The following is a 17,073-nucleotide window of genomic DNA, read 5'->3' as shown; positions in this document are numbered from 1 at the left end:
CGACGCCTTCCGAAGGGACCAGCGACCTCGACATCCTCTGAGGACTGCCCCTGCTTCGAAAAGACAAGAAACTCCCGAGGACAGCGGACCTGCTCCAAGAAAAGCTGCAACTTTGTTTCCAGCAGCTTTAAAGAACCCTGCAAGCTCCCCGCAAGAAGCGTGAGACTTGCAACACTGCACCCGGCGACCCCGACTCGGCTGGTGGAGATCCGACGCCTCAGGAGGGACCCCAGGACTACTCTGATACTGTGAGTACCAAAACCTGTCCCCCCTGAGCCCCCACAGCGCCGCCTGCAGAGGGAATCCCGAGGCTTCCCCTGACCGCGACTCCTTGAATCCAAAGTCCCGACACCTGGGAGAGACCCTGCACCCGCAGCCCCCAGGACCTGAAGGACCGGACTTTCACTGGAGGAGTGACCCCCAGGAGTCCCTCTCCCTTGACCAAGTGGAGGTTTCCCCGAGGAACCCCCCCCTTGCCTGCCTGCAGCGCTGAAGAGATCCCTAGATCTCCCATTGACTTCCATTACAAACCCGACGCTTGTTTCTACACTGCACCCGGCCGCCCCCGCGCCGCTGAGGGTGAAATTTCTGTGTGGACTTGTGTCCCCCCCGGTGCCCTACAAAACCCCCCTGGTCTGCCCTCCGAAGACGCGGGTACTTACCTGCAAGCAGACCGGAACCGGGGCACCCCCTTCTCTCCATTCTAGCCTATGTGTTTTGGGCACCACTTTGAACTCTGCACCTGACCGGCCCTGAGCTGCTGGTGTGGTGACTTTGGGGTTGCTCTGAACCCCCAACGGTGGGCTAGCTTGGACCAAGAACTGAACCCTGTAAGTGTCTTACTTACCTGGAAAAACTAATCAAAACTTACCTCCCCCTAGGAACTGTGAAAATTGCACTAAGTGTCCACTTTTAAAACAGCTATTTGTCAATAACTTGAAAAGTATACATGCAATTTTGATGATTTGAAGTTCCTAAAGTACTTACCTGCAATACCTTTCGAATGAGATATTACATGTAGAATTTGAACCTGTGGTTCTTAAAATAAACTAAGAAAAGATATTTTTCTATACAAAACCTATTGGCTGGATTTGTCTCTGAGTGTGTGTACCTCATTTATTGTCTATGTGTATGTACAACAAATGCTTAACACTACTCCTTGGATAAGCCTACTGCTCGACCACACTACCACAAAATAGAGCATTAGTATTATCTATTTTTACCACTATTTTACCTCTAAGGGGAACCCTTGGACTCTGTGCATGCTATTCCTTACTTTGAAATAGCACATACAGAGCCAACTTCCTACAACGAACAACAATTGTTTGGACCCGATGTGGACACGGCAATTGAGAAATTGAAAAAGGACACTGACACAGCCAAGGCCATGGGCGCACTCTATTCCCCACAGGGCAGAGGCACTTTTGGCACATTTCGCAGAACACCCTTCAGAGGGGGGTTTCGGGGTCAAGCCACACAAGCCAGCACCTCACAATCAACACCGTCTACCTTCCAATGACAGTACCAAAGGGGAGGCTTTCGGGGCCAGTACAGAGGGGGACAATTCCCTAGAAACCGGGGAAAATTTCAAGGTCCCAAAACCCTTACAACCAAACAGTGACTCACAAGTCACTCAACCCCTTCACACACCACCAGTGGGGGGAAGACTAAGACAATTTTACAAAGCTTGGGAGGAGATAACAACAGACACTTGGGTCTTAGCAATTATCCAACATGGTTATTGCATAGAATTTCTCCAAATCCCTCCAAATGTCCCACCAAAAACACAAAACATGTCAAAACAGCATTTAGACCTTCTGGAATTAGAAGTTCAGACATTACTGCAAAAGGACGCAATAGAACTTGTACCACGTACACAAAGGAACACAGGAGTTTACTCACTGTACTTTCTAATACCAAAAAAAGACAAAACACTGAGACCAATCTTAGATCTCAGAACACTAAACATCTACATCAAATCGGAACACTTTCACATGGTCACGCTACAAGACGTGTTACCACTGCTAAAACAACAAGACTATATGACAACCTTAGATCTAAAGGACGCGTATTTCCACATACCGATACATCCCTCGCACAGGAAATACCTAAGGTTCGTATTCAAGGGAATACATTACCAATTCAAAGTGTTGCCGTTCGGTATAACAACCGCACCAAGAGTATTTACAAAATGCCTAGCAGTAGTAGCTGCACATATCAGGACAGCAAATACATGTGTTCCCCTACCTAGACGATTGGCTAATCAAAACCAACTCCCTAACAAAGTGTTCACACCACACAGAGTATGTCATACAAACCCTCTACAAACTCGGTTTCTCCATCAACTATGCAAAATCACACATTCTGCCGTGCAAAACACAGCAATACTTAGGAGCGACAATCAACACAACAAAGGGGATAGCCACTCCAAGTCCACAAAGGGTTAAACATTTTTACAAGGTTATACAAGCCATGTATCCGACACAAAAAATACATGCAAAGATGGTATTAAAACTCCTAGGCATGATGTCCTCATGCATAGCCATTGTCCCAAACGCAAGACTGCACATGAGGCCCTTACAACAGTGCCTAGCATCGCAATGGTCACAGGCACAGGGTCACCTTCTAGATCTGGTGTTGATAGACCGCCAAACATACATCTCGCTTCTATGGTGGAACAGTATAAATTTATACAAAGGGCGGCCTTTCCAAGACCCAGTGCCACAATACGTGATAACAACAGATGCTTCCATGACAGGGTGGGGAGCACACCTCAATCAACACAGCATCCAAGGACAATGGGACGTACATCAAACGAAGTTGCATATAAATCACCTCGAATTGTTAGCAGTATTCCTAGCATTGAAAGCATTTCAACCCATCATAACCCACAAATACATTCTTGGCAAAACAGACAACATGACAACAATGTATTATCTAAACAAACAGGGGGGAACACACTCGACACAGCTGTGCCTCCTGGCACAAAAGATATGGCAATGGGCGATTTACAACCACATTCGCCTAATAGCACAGTTTATTCCAGGGATCCAGAATCAACTAGCGGACAACCTCTCTCGAGATCACCAACAAGTCCACGAATGGGAGATTCACCCCCAAATTCTAAACACTTACTTCCACATTTGGGGAACACCTCAAATAGACCTATTTGCAACAAAGGAGAACGCAAAATGCCAAAACTTCACATCCAGATACCCACACAGGCAGTCTCAAGGCAATGCTCTATGGATGAATTGGTCAGGGATATTTGCATACGCTTTTCCCCCTCTCCCTCTCCTTCCATATCTAGTAAACAAATTGAGTCAAAACAAACTCAAACTCATACTAATAGCACCAACATGGGCAAGACAACCCTGGTACACAACACTACTAGACTTGTCAGTAGTACCCCATGTCGAGCTACCCAACAGGCCAGATCTGCTAACACAACACAAACAACAGATCAGGCATCCAAACCCAGCATCGCTGAATCTAGCAATCTGGCTCCTGAAATCCTAGAATTCGGACATTTAAACCTCACCCAAGAATGTATGGAGGTCATAAAACAGGCTAGAAGGCCATCCACTAGACACTGCTATGCAAGTAAATGGAAAAGATTTGTTTGCTACTGCCATAGTAATCAAGTTCAACCATTACATGCATCTCCAAAGGCTGTAGTAGGATACTTACTACATTTGCAGAAATCAAATCTGGCCTTCTCTTCCATAAAGATACACCTCGCAGCAATTTCTGCATACCTGCAGATTACCCATTCAACTTCACTATTCAGGATACCTGTCATTAAAGTGTTTATGGAAGGCCTAAAAAGAATTATACCACCAAGAACACCACCTGTTCCTTCATGGAACCTCAAGATCGTCTTAACAAGACTCATGGGTCCACCTTTCGAACCCATGCATTCTTGCGAAATGCAATTCTTAACGTGGAAGGTTGCATTTCTCATTGCCATTACATCTCTAAGAAGAGTAAGCGAAATTCAAGCGTTTACTATACAGGAACCTTTTATTCAAATACACAAAAATAAGGTAGTTCTAAGAACCAATCCTACATTTTTACCAAAAGTTATTTCAAGGTTCCACTTAAATCAAACAGTAGAACTACCAGTGTTCTTTCCACAGCCAGACTCAGTAGCTGAAAGGGCACTACATACATTAGACATCAGAAGAGCACTAATGTACTACATTGACAGAACAAAACTAATTAGGAAAACAAAACAACTGTTTATTGCATTTCAAAAACCTCATACAGGAAACCCAATATCAAAACAGGGTATAGCCAGATGGATAGTTAAGTGTATCCAAACCTGCTACCTTAAAGCAAAGAGAGAGCTGCCCATTACACCAAAGGCACACTCAACCAGAAAGAAAGGCGCTACCATGGCCTTCCTAGGAAATATTCCAATGAACGAAATATGTAAGGCAGCCACATGGTCTACGCCTCACACATTTACTAAGCACTACTGTGTAGACGTGCTATCCGCACAACAAGCCACAGTAGATCAAGCTGTACTAAGAACTTTATTTCAAACTACTTCCACTCCTACAGGCTGAGCCACCGTTTTTGGGGAGATAACTGCTTACTAGTCTATGCACAACATGTGTATCTGCAGCTACACATGCCACCGAACTGAAAATGTCACTTACCCAGTGTACATCTGTTCGTGGCATTAGTCGCTGCAGATTCACATGCGCCCACCCGCCTCCCCGGGAGCCTGTAGCCGTATGGAAGTAATCTTCAACATTTGTACATTTGTAAATATATTACTTGTACTTTATTTTGTACATACTTATTCATTCCATTGCATGGGCACTATTACTAACATACACAACTCCTACCTCACCCTCTGCGGGGAAAACAATTGAAGATGGAGTTGACGCCCATGCGCAATGGAAACCAAGGAGGAGGAGTCCCTCGGTCTCGTGACTCGAAAAGACTTCTTCGAAGAAAAACAACTTGTAACACTCCGACCCAACACCAGACGGCAGACTATGCACAGCATGTGAATCTGCAGCGGCTAATGCCACGAACAGATGTACACTGGGTAAGTGACATTTTCATTCCCTGCCCTATCTGGCATTTGGATGCCTTGATAGAGAGGCCTGCTGATTGCAGAGCCTTCAAAACCTTCTTCAGGTGGACCAGGTGATCCTGCCAGCTGGAGCTAAAGACAGCAATATCGTCAAGATAAGCTGCACTAAAGGACTCCAAGCCAGCAAGGACTTGATTAACCAACCTTTGGAAGGTGGCAGGGGCATTCTTTAAACCAAAGGGCATAACAGTGAACTGATAATGCCCATCAGGTGTGGAGAATGCTGTCTTTTCTTTTGCTCCTGGTGCCATTTTGATTTGCCAGTACCCTGCTGTCAAGTCAAAGGTACTTAAGTATTTGGCAGCACCTAGTTTGTCAATGAGTTCATCTGCCCTTGGAATGGGATGGGCATCTGTCTTGGTGACAGAATTAAGCCCTCTGTAGTCCACACAAAACCTAATCTCTCTTTCCATCTTTGGTGTGAGGTTTGGGGACTAAGACCACTGGGCTAGCCCAGGGGTTGTCAGTGCGCTCAATGACTCCCAATTCCAGAATCTTGTGGACTTCCACTTTGATTCTTTCCTTAACTTGGTCAGACTCTCTGAATATTTTGTTTTTGACAGGCATGCTGTCTCCTGTGTCCACATCATGGGTACACAGGTGTGTCTGACCAGGGGTTAGGGAAAGAGCTCAGCAAACTGTTGCAGGACCTTCCTACAGTCAGATTGCTGTTGGCCAGAGAGGGTGTCTGAATAGATCACTTCATCAACTGAGCCATCTTTAGGGTCTGTGGAGAGGAGATTAGGGAGAGGTTCACTCTTAGCTTCCTGGTCCTCATCTGTTACCATCAACAGATTAACATCAGCCCTATCATGGAAGAGCTTTAGGCGGTTCACATGGATCACCCTTTTGGGGGTCCTGCTAGTGCCTAGGTCTACCAGGTAGGTGACCTGACTCTTCTTTTCTAGCACTGGATAAGGGCCACTCCATTTGTCCTGAAGTGCCCTGGGAGCCACAGGCTCCAAAACCCAGACTTCCTGCCCTGGTTGAAATTCAACCATTGCAGCCTTTTGGTCATACCAAAACTTCTGGAGCTGTTGGCTGGCCTCAAGGTTTTTACTTGCCTTTTCCATGTACTCTGCCATCCTTGAACGTAGGCCTAGTACATAGTCCACTATATCTTGCTTAGGCTCATGAAGAGGTCTCTCCCAGCCTTCATTCACAAGAGCTAGTGGTCCCCTTACAGGATGGCCAAACAGAAGCTCAAAGGGTGAGAATCCTACTCCCTTCTGAGGCACCTCTCTGTAAGCGAAAAGCAGACATGGCAAGAGGACATCCCATCTCCTTTTGAGTTTTTCAGGGAGCCCCATGATCATGCCTTTCAATATCTTGTTAAATCTTTCTACAAGACCATTGGTTTGTGGATGGTATGGTGTAGTGAATTTATAAGTCACTCCACACTCATTCCACATGTGTTTCAGGTATGCTGACATGAAGTTGGTACCTCTGCCAGACACCACCTCCTTAGGAAAACCCACTCTGGTAAAAATACCAATGAGTGCCTTGGCTACTGCAGGGGCAGTAGTCGACCCAAGGGGAATTGCTTCAGGTTATCTAGTAGCATGATCCACTACTACTAGTATGTACAGGTTCCCTGTGGGAGGTTCAAGTGGGTCCACTATGTCCACACCCACTCTTTCAAAGGGGAACCTCACCACTGGAAGTGGAATGAGGGGGGCCTTTGGGTGCTCACCTGTCTTACCACTGGCTTGACAGGTGGCACAGGAGACAGAAAACTCCTTGACCTTCTGGGACATGTTGGGCCAATAGAAGTGGTTGACTAGTCTCTCCCACGTCTTGGTCTGTTCCAAATGCCCAGCAAGAGGAATATCATGGGCTAAGGTGAGAATGAACTCCCTAAACTCCTGAGGCACTACCACTCTCCTAGTGGCACCAGGTTTGGGATCTCTTGCCTCCGTGTAATGGAGTCCATCTTCCCAATAGACCCTATGTGTTCCTCTTATCTTTCTATTGGACTCTTCAGCAGCTTGCTGCCTAAGGCCTTCAAGAGAGTGACCGGTTTCTTGCCCCTTACACAACTGCTCCCTTGAGGGTCCCCCTGGGCCTAGGAGCTCAACCTGATAAGGTTCTAACTCCAGAGGCTCAGTTCCCTCCGAGGGCAGAACTTCTTCCTGAGAAGAGAGGCTCTCTTTTTCTTGTTGTGTTGAAGCTGGTTCCCCAGCCTTCTTTCCTTTTCTCTTGGTGGGTTGGGCCCTTTTTCCAGGCTCCAACACCACTTTTTCACCCTGAGCCTTGCACTGTGCCCTTGTCTTGAGACACACCTGTTCAGGGATACCCAGCATGGCTGCATGGGTTTTCAGTTCTACCTCAGCCCATGCTGAGGACTCCAGGTCATTTCCAAGCAAACAGTCTACTGGGGTATTTGAGGAGACCACCACCTGTTTCAGGCCATTGACCCCTCCCCACTCTAAAGTTACCATAGCCATGGGATGTACTTTAGTCTGATTGTCAGCGTTGGTGACTGGATAAGTTTGTCCAGCCAGGTATTGACCAGGGGGAACCAGTTTCTCTGTCACCATGGTGACACTGGCACCTGTATCCCTCAGACCTTCTGCACTTGTCCCATTATTAAGAGCTGCTGCCTGTATTTTTGCATGTTAGGGGGCCAGGCAGCCAGTGTGGCTAAATCCACCCCACCCTCAGACTAATGTAGCTTCAGTGTGGCACCTGATTTGCTCTGGGCACACTGTTGATCCCACTTGGAGACTGGCCATTCCAGTGTTAGCTGTAGTAGACTTAGAAGTGGAACCTTTCTTGTGACAGGCCTTGTCTCCAGTTTGGTGTCCAGGCTGATTACAGCTACGACACCAGGCCTTTTTGGGATCAAAGTTTATCCCCTTGTACCCAAAATTGGATTGTGAAGAGGCTCTGGGTCCACCCTCCTGTGCAGGTTTTTGGGGGCCTGTAGAAGAGGCTTGACTATATTTCCCTTTGGATTTCTCAACACTCTTCCCCTGGGGAGGCTTTGTGACCCCTTTCTTTTGGTCACCCCCTGTGGAAGTCTTGGTCACCCTAGTCTTGACCCAATGGTCCGCCTTCTTTCCCAATTCCTAGGGAGAAATTGGTCCTAGGTCTACCAGATGCTGATGCAGTTGATCATTTGGACAACTACTTAACATGTGTTCTTTCACAAATAAATTGTACAGCCCATCATAATCATTTACACCACTGCCTTGAATCCAACTATCCAGTGTTTTCACTGAGTAGTCAACAAAATCAACCCAGGTCTGGCTCGAGGATTTGTGAGCCCCCCCTGAACCCAATTCTATACTCCTTAGTGGAGAATCCAAAGCCCTCAATCAGGGTAGCCTTCATGAGGTCATAGGATTCTGCATCTTTTCCAGAGAGTGTGAGGAGTCTTTCTGTAAGGAAATGCCTCCTTGGCATGGTTACCCCCTGACTGTTTGCCTTTGCTGATGCTAAGTTTTGATTTGAAAGTGTGCTGAGGCCTGCTAACCAGGCCCCAGCACCAGTGTTCTTTCTCTAACCTGTACTTTTGTTTCCACAATTGGCACACCCTGGCATCCAGGTAAGTCCCTTGTAACTGGTACCAAGGGCCCTGATGCCAGGGAAACTCTCTAAGGGCTGCAGCATGTCTTATGCCACCCTGGGGACCCCTCACTCAGCACAGACACACTGCTTGCTAGCTTGTGTGTGCTAGGGGGGAAAAAACTACTAAGTCGACATGGCAGTCCCCTCAGGGTGCCATGCCAACCTCACACTGCCTATGAAGTATAGATAAGTTACCCCTCTAGCAGGCCTTACAGCCCTAAGACAGGGTGCACTATACCATAGGTGAGGCCATTAGTGCATGAGCACTATGCCCCTACAGTGTCTAAGCAAAACCTTAGACATTGTAAGTGCAGGGTAGCCATAAGAGTATATGGTCTGGGAGTCTGTCATGCACGAACTCCACAGCACCATAATGGCTACACTGAAAACTGTGAAGTTTGGTATCAAACTTCTCAGCACAATAAGTGCACAATGATGCCAGTGTACATTTTATTGTAACATACACCCCAGAGGGCACCTTAGAGGTGCCCCCCTGAAACCTTAACCGACTATCTGTGTAGGCTGACTGGTTTTAGCAGCCTGCCACACTAGAGACATGTTGCTGGCCACATGGGGAGAGTCCCTTTGTCACTCTGTGGCTAGTAAAGCCTGTACTGGGTGGAGATGCCTCAAAGGCTCACCCCCTTTGTTACAGCATCCCAGGGCACTCCAGCTAGTGGAGTTGCCCGCCCCCTCCGGCCACGGCCCCAATTTTGGCGGCAAGGCCAGAGGAGATCATGAGAAAAACAAGGAGTCACTGGCCAGTCAGGACAGCCCCTAAGGTGTCCTGAGCTGAGGTGACTGCCTTTTAGAAATCCTCCATCTTGCAGATGGAGGATTCCCCCTATAGGATTAGGGATGTGCCCCCCTCCCCTCAGGGAGGAGGCACAAAGAGGGTGTAGCCACCCTCAGGGCTAGTAGCCATTGGCTACTAACCCCCCAGACCTAAACACACCCCTAAATTCAGTATTTAGGGGCTCCCCAGAACCTAGGAACTCAGATTCTTGCAACCTAAGAAGAAGAGTACTGCTGAACTGAAAACCTGCAGAGAAGACTGAGACACCAACTGCTTTGGCCCCAGCTCTACCGGCTGGTCTTCCCACTTCTAAAGACACTGCGCCAGCGACGCTTTCCACAGGGACCAGCGACCTCTAAAGCCTCAGAGGACCACCCTGCATCTAGAAGGACCAAGAACTCCTGAGGACAGCGGCTCTGTTCCCCAAATACTGCAACTTTGCAACAAAGAAGCAACTTTGAAACCACACACGTTTCCCGCCGGAAGCGTGAGACTGCACTCTGCACCAGACGCCCCCGGCTCGACTTGTGGAGAACAAACACACCAGGGAGGACTCCCCAGTGACTCTGAGACCGTGAATAGCCAGAGTCGGCCCCCCTGAGCTCCCACAGCGACGCCTGCAGCTAGTGGAGATGCCTGCCCCCTGGACGCCCACCCCACTTTTGGCAGCAAGTCCAGGGGAGATAATGAGAAAAACAAGGATGAGTCACCCACCAGTCAGGACAGCCCCTAAGGTGTCCTGAGCGGAGGTGACCCCTGCCTTTAGAAATCCTCCATCTGCAGTTTGGAGGATTCCCCAATAGGATTAAGGATGTGACCCCCCTCCCCAAGGGAGAGGCACAAAGAGGGTGTAACCACCCTCAAGGACAGTAGCCATTGGCTACTGCCCTCCCAGACCTAAACACACCCCTAAATTCAGTATTTAGGGTCTCCCCAGATCACAGGAAATCAGACTCCTGCAACCTGAAGAAACAAGGACTGCTGACTTACAAGCCTGCAGAGAAGGTGGAAGACGACAACTGCTTTGGCCCCAGCCCTCCCGGCCTGTCTCCAACTTTGAAAACCTGCTCCAGTGACACATCCGACAGGGACCAGCAACCTCTGAAGCCTCAGAGGACTGCCCGGGACAAAAGGACCAAGAAACTCCAGTGAACAGCGGCCCTGTCCAAAACCAGCTGCTACTTTGCAACAAAGAAGCAACTTTCCAAGACTGCACGTTTCCCGCCGGAAGCTTGAGACTTCACACTCTGCACCCGACGCCCCCGGCTCAAGATCCAGAGAACAAACACCTCAGAGAGGACTCCCCGGCGACTGCAAGCCCGTGAGTAACCAGAGACAACCCCCTGAGCCCCCACAGCGACGCCTGCAGAGAGAATCCAGAGGCTCCCCCTGACCTCAACTGCCTGGAACAAGGGACCCGACGCCTGGAACCAACACTGCACCCTCAACCCCCTGGACCTGAAGGAACCGAACTTCAACGCAGGAGTAACCCCCCAGGCGACCCTCTGCCTAGCCCAGGTGGTGGCTGTCCTGAGAAGCCCCCCTGTGTTTGCCTGCACCGCTAGGGACCCCCGGGGTCCCTCCATTGTTTCCTACCTAAACCCCGACGCCTGCTTTGCACACTGCACCCGGCGATCCCTGTGCAGCTGAGGGAGTGTTGTATGCCTACTTGGGTGTTCCCCCCCCCCCCCCCCCCCCATCGCCCTACAAAACCCCCCTGGCCTGCCCCCTGAGGACGCAGGTACGGTACTGGAACCGGGGCACCCCTGTTCTCCATTGAAGCCTATGTGTTTTGGGCCCCTCTTTGACCTCTGCACCTGACCGGCCCTGAGCTGCTGGTGTGGGATCTTTGGGGTTGCCTTGAACCCCCAATAGTGGGCTGCCTTGGACCCATCTTTGAACCCTGTAAGTGTTTTACTTACCTGTGAACTTAACATTTACTTACCTCCCCCAGGAACGGTTGATTTTTGCACTGTGTCCACTTTTAAAATAGCTTATTGCCATTTTTGTCAAAACTGTACATGATACTGTGATTATTCAAAGTTCCTAGAATACCTGAGTGAAATACCTTTCATTTGAAGTATTACTTGTAAACTTGAACCTGTGGTTCTTAAAATAAACTAAGAAAAGATATTTTTCGATATACAAACCTATTGGCCTGGAGTAAGTCTTTGAGTGTGTGTTCCTCATTTATTGCCTGTGTGTGTACCACAGATGCTTAACACTACCCTCTGATAAGCCTACTGCTCGCCCACACTACCACAATATAGTGGCAAAAAGAGATAATTCTAATGCTCTATCTTACCTCTAAGAGGAACCCTTGGACTCTGTGCACACTATTTCTTACTTTGAAATAGTATATACAGAGCCAACTTCCTACACAACGGGATCCTCATAAATTGGATTCTCAACAGCAACACTGGACCTCACATCGCAGCCTCGCCACAGCTCTGAACCAACCCATCACTTCGAATGCACATCTCACTTTCGACGTTGATCCCCCACAACTCTGCTAACCAGGACTCAAGCTACTCTGTTCAGCAGGCCTAACTGGGTCTCTGTAGCTGGCCCACTCTCCATCGTGGTCAGCCTGAACTTGACTGTCACGGACCAGTGCGACCAGATACCGACAGTTGGCGCTTTGTTCCTTTTGGTGCTTGTAGGAAGCTGGCTCTGCATATACTATATCAAAATGAGATAGTGTGCATAGAGTCCAGGGGTTCCCCAAGAGGCTTGACTGAGGCAATAATAGATAATATTAATGCTCTATTTGTGGTAGTGTGGTCGAGCAGTTAGGCTTATCAGAGGGTAGTATTAAGCATTTGTTGTACACACACAAGCAATAGAAGAAACACACACTCAGTGACTTAACTCCAGACCAATAGGCTTTTATATAGAAAAGTATATTCTTGCTACTTTATTGCTAGAACCACAAGACACAGTTCAGAAGTAAATGCTATTGCAGATAAGTAACTTTGTTTCACTTTAGACAAGTAAACAGTTTTTAAGAAAACAGATAATATCTATTTTAAAAGGGGACACAGTGCACTTTCAGAACAGTTCCTGGGGGAAGACAATAAAGTGCAGTTTTAGAGGTAAGTACACAACTTACAGTTCCAGTCTCTGGGTTATAGGTAGTCCACTGTTTGGGGTTCAAATCAACCCCAAACACCCACCACCAGCAACACGGGGCCGGCTGTGTGCAGAGGTCAAAGTTGATCAATATTAACGTGGGCTCCTATGGCGATAGGGGGTACTCTGATTTCGGTCTGCCAGCAGGTAAGTACCCTCGGTTCGGAGGGCAGACCAGGGGAGATTAGAGGAACACTGGAGGGGCCCCAAATAGGCACCAATCCCACCCCCTCAGCGGCACTACGGGCGGCCGGGTGCAGGGTGCAAACTGGGCGTCAGGTTTCCAATGAAACTCTGTGGGGACCCCGGGAGTCACTCAGACGCTGCAGGCAAGGTCCAGGGTGGTGTCTCGCACACACCTCCGGTCAGACAGGGAAGAGAGCCGCCTGTTGATCATTGCTGCACCAGATGTCGATTTGTCCAAGGCCTGGGGGTTGCGGGTGCAGTGGTTCCTTTGGGTTATCTTCTTCCAGGGCAGTCACGTTCAGCGGGGTCCTCTGCAGGTGTCCTCATGGAGGGGTGCAGAGGTCATCCAATGGTGGACACTTGGTCACTGTCACCTGGGGGTCCTCTTTGATCGGTAGGGTCACCAGGACTCAGGCTGTGGGCTTTTGGTGCAGAGTGGTTAGGGCTCACGCTTCTGGAGTGAGGTGGGAGTCCTTCAGAAGATGTTTCTTCTTCTGTTCTTCTTTGAACCAGGGCCGCTGTCCACTGGAGATCTTGATCCTCTGTGATGCGGGCAGTCCTCTGGAGTTTTTTCAGAGGTCACTGGACCTGCAGGATGCGTTGCTTTTCTTCTGCAGGTTCTTTGAAGCAGGAGACAGGCCGGTAGGGCAGTGGCCAAGTAAGTTGTTGTCTCCTTTTCTTCTCAACTGGGGTTTCTGCTAAGCGGTCCTTCTTGTGAGGTCGTCGGGATTCTGACTAGCTTGGTTCACTGATCCCTTAAATACAAGCTTTAGGGACATTTTAAGAGTCAGAGGGCAGTAGCCAATGGCTACTGTCCCTGAGGGTGACTACACCCTTCCTTTGCCCACTCCTTTTGGGGGAGGGGGCACATTCCTAACCCCTACTGGTCCCTGTCCTCCAAACCAAGATGGAGGATTCTGCAAGGGTGAGGGGTCACTTCAGCTCTGGACACCTTAGGGGTGGTCGTGGCTGAGGTGGTGAGTCCTTGTTTTTCCTAATCATCCCTCTAGACTTGCCGCCAAAAGTGGGGCTTTGTCCAGGGGCTGGGCATCTCTACTAGCTGGAGTGCCCTGGGGCATTGTAACACGAAGCCTGAGCCTTTGAGGCTCACCGCTAGGTGTTAGTTCCTACAGGGGGAAGGTGTGAAGCACCTCCACCCAGTGCAGGCTTTTTCTGGCCCCAGAGAGCACAAAGGCTCTCACCCATGGGGTCAGAAACTTCTCTCAGTGGCAGGCTGGCACAGACCAGTCAGTCCTGCACTGAGGAATTGTGGAATTTCAGGGGGCATCTCTAAGAGTTCGTTTTGACAAACTCCCAGACCATACACTTAATATGGCCACACTGTACTTAAAATGTCTAAGAATAGACTTACACACTGTAGGGGCATATTGCTCATGCAGCTATGCCCTCACCTGTGGTATAGTGCACCCTGCCTTAGGGCTTTAAAGTCTGCTGGAGGGGTGACTTACTGTAGGAAGTTGGCTCTGTATGTGCTATTTCAAAGTAAGGAATAGCATGCACAGAGTCCCAGGGTTCCCCTTAGAGGTAAAATAGTGGTAAAAATAGATAATACTAATGCTCTATTTTGTGGTAGTGTGGTCGAGCAGTAGGCTTATCCAAGGAGTAGTGTTAAGCATTTGTTGTACGTACACATAGACAATAAATGAGGTACACACACTCAGAGACAAATCCAGCCAATAGGTTTTTGTATAGAAAAATATCTTTTCTTAGTTTATTTTAAGAACCACAGGTTCAAATTTTACATGTAATATCTCATTCGAAAGGTATTGCAGGTAAGTACTTTAGGAACTTCAAATCATCAAAATTGCATGTATACTTTTCAAGTTATTGACAAATAGCTGTTTTAAAAGTGGACACTTAGTGCAATTTTCACAGTTCCTAGGGGAGGTAAGTATTTGTTAGGTTAACCAGGTAAGTAAGACACTTACAGGGCTCAGTTCTTGGTCCAAGGTAGCCCACCGTTGGGGGTTCAGAGCAACCCCAAAGTCACCACACCAGCAGCTCAGGGCCGGTCAGGTGCAGAGTTCAAAGTGGTGCCCAAAACACATAGGCTAGAATGGAGAGAAGGGGGTGCCCCGGTTCCGGTCTGCTTGCAGGTAAGTACCCGCGTCTTCGGAGGGCAGACCAGGGGGGTTTTGTAGGGCACCGGGGGGGACACAAGTCCACACAGAAATTTCACCCTCAGCAGCGCGGGGGCGGCCGGGTGCAGTGTCGAAAACAGGCGTCGGGTTCGCAGTGTTAGTCTATGAGAGATCTCGGGATCTCTTCAGCGCTGCAGGCAGGCAAGGGGGGGGTTCCTCGGGGAAACCTCCACTTGGGCAAGGGAGAGGGACTCCTGGGGGTCACTTCTCCAGTGAAAGTCCGGTCCTTCAGGTCCTGGGGGCTGCGGGTGCAGGGTCTCTCCCAGGCGTCGGGACTTTAGGTTCAAAGAGTCGCGGTCAGGGGAAGCCTCGGGATTCCCTCTGCAGGCGGCGCTGTGGGGGCTCAGGGGGGACAGGTTTTGGTACTCACAGTATCAGAGTAGTCCTGGGGTCCCTCCTGAGGTGTCGGATCTCCACCAGCCGAGTCGGGGTCGCCGGGTGCAGTGTTGCAAGTCTCACGCTTCTTGCGGGGAGCTTGCAGGGTTCTTTAAAGCTGCTGGAAACAAAGTTGCAGCTTTTCTTGGAGCAGGTCCGCTGTCCTCGGGAGTTTCTTGTCTTTTCAAAGCAGGGGCAGTCCTCAGAGGATGTCGAGGTCGCTGGTCCCTTTGGAAGGCGTCGCTGGAGCAGGATCTTTGGAAGGCAGGAGACAGGCCGGTGAGTTTCTGGAGCCAAGGCAGTTGTCGTCTTCTGGTCTTCCGCTGCAGGGGTTTCAGCTAGGCCGTCCTTCTTCTTGTAGTTGCAGGAATCTAATTTTCTAGGGTTCAGGGTAGCCCTTAAATACTAAATTTAAGGGCGTGTTTAGGTCTGGGGGGTTAGTAGCCAATGGCTACTAGCCCTGAGGGTGGGTACACCCTCGTTGTGCCTCCTCCCAAGGGGAGGGGGTCACAATCCTAACCCTATTGGGGGAATCCTCCATCTGCAAGATGGAGGATTTCTAAAAGTCAGAGTCACCTCAGCTCAGGACACCTTAGGGGCTGTCCTGACTGGCCAGTGACTCCTCCTTGTTTTTCTCATTATTTTCTCCGGCCTTGCCGCCAAAAGTGGGGCCTGGCCGGAGGGGGCGGGCAACTCCACTAGCTGGAGTGTCCTGCTGGGTTGGCACAAAGGAGGTGAGCCTTTGAGGCTCACCGCCAGGTGTGACAATTCCTGCCTGGGGGAGGTGTTAGCATCTCCACCCAGTGCAGGCTTTGTTACTGGCCTCAGAGTGACAAAGGCACTCTCCCCATGGGGCCAGCAACATGTCTCGGTTTGTGGCAGGCTGCTAAAACTAGTCAGCCTACACAGATAGTCGGTTAAGTTTCAGGGGGCACCTCTAAGGTGCCCTCTGGGGTGTATTTTACAATAAAATGTACACTGGCATCAGTGTGCATTTATTGTGCTGAGAAGTTTGATACCAAACTTCCCAGTTTTCAGTGTAGCCATTATGGTGCTGTGGAGTTCGTGTTTGACAAACTCCCAGACCATATACTCTTATGGCTACCCTGCACTTACAATGTCTAAGGTTTTGGTTAGACACTGTAGGGGTACCATGCTCATGCACTGGTACCCTCACCTATGGTATAGTGCACCCTGCCTTAGGGCTGTAAGGCCTGCTAGAGGGGTGTCTTACCTATACTGCATAGGCAGTGAGAGGCTGGCATGGCACCCTGAGGGGAGTGCCATGTCGACTTACTCGTTTTGTTCTCACTAGCACACACAAGCTGGCAAGCAGTGTGTCTGTGCTGAGTGAGAGGTCTCCAGGGTGGCATAAGACATGCTGCAGCCCTTAGAGACCTTCCTTGGCATCAGGGCCCTTGGTACTAGAAGTACCAGTTACAAGGGACTTATCTGGATGCCAGGGTCTGCCAATTGTGGATACAAAAGTACAGGTTAGGGAAAGAACACTGGTGCTGGGGCCTGGTTAGCAGGCCTCAGCACACTTTCAATTGTAAACATAGCATCAGCAAAGGCAAAAAGTCAGGGGGCAACCATGCCAAGGAGGCATTTCCTTACACTTACCTATACCACGGACAGAATTTTTGTGCATGGCATCCTTAGGGGATGTTATGTTGACTTTGCCTTTTTCTCCCTACCAACACACAATCTGCGATGGCAGTGTGCATGTGTTAGGTGAG

At 49.3% G+C, this 17,073-nt stretch overlaps 1 protein-coding gene across 6 annotated transcripts in view; it reads left to right on the top strand.

The window, feature by feature from the left end:
* EIF4B (eukaryotic translation initiation factor 4B) overlaps positions 1 to 17,073 on the top strand; it is a 520,800-nt gene that overhangs the window by 228,476 nt on the left and 275,251 nt on the right. The window lies entirely within an intron of this gene.

The sequence above is a fragment of the Pleurodeles waltl genome, chromosome 4_2 (genome assembly GCF_031143425.1).
Source record: "Pleurodeles waltl isolate 20211129_DDA chromosome 4_2, aPleWal1.hap1.20221129, whole genome shotgun sequence".
NCBI classification, from domain to species: Eukaryota; Metazoa; Chordata; class Amphibia; order Caudata; family Salamandridae; genus Pleurodeles; species Pleurodeles waltl.
The sequence above is the reverse complement of the archived record's forward strand: the minus strand, read 5'-3'. Positions and strand labels throughout refer to the sequence as shown.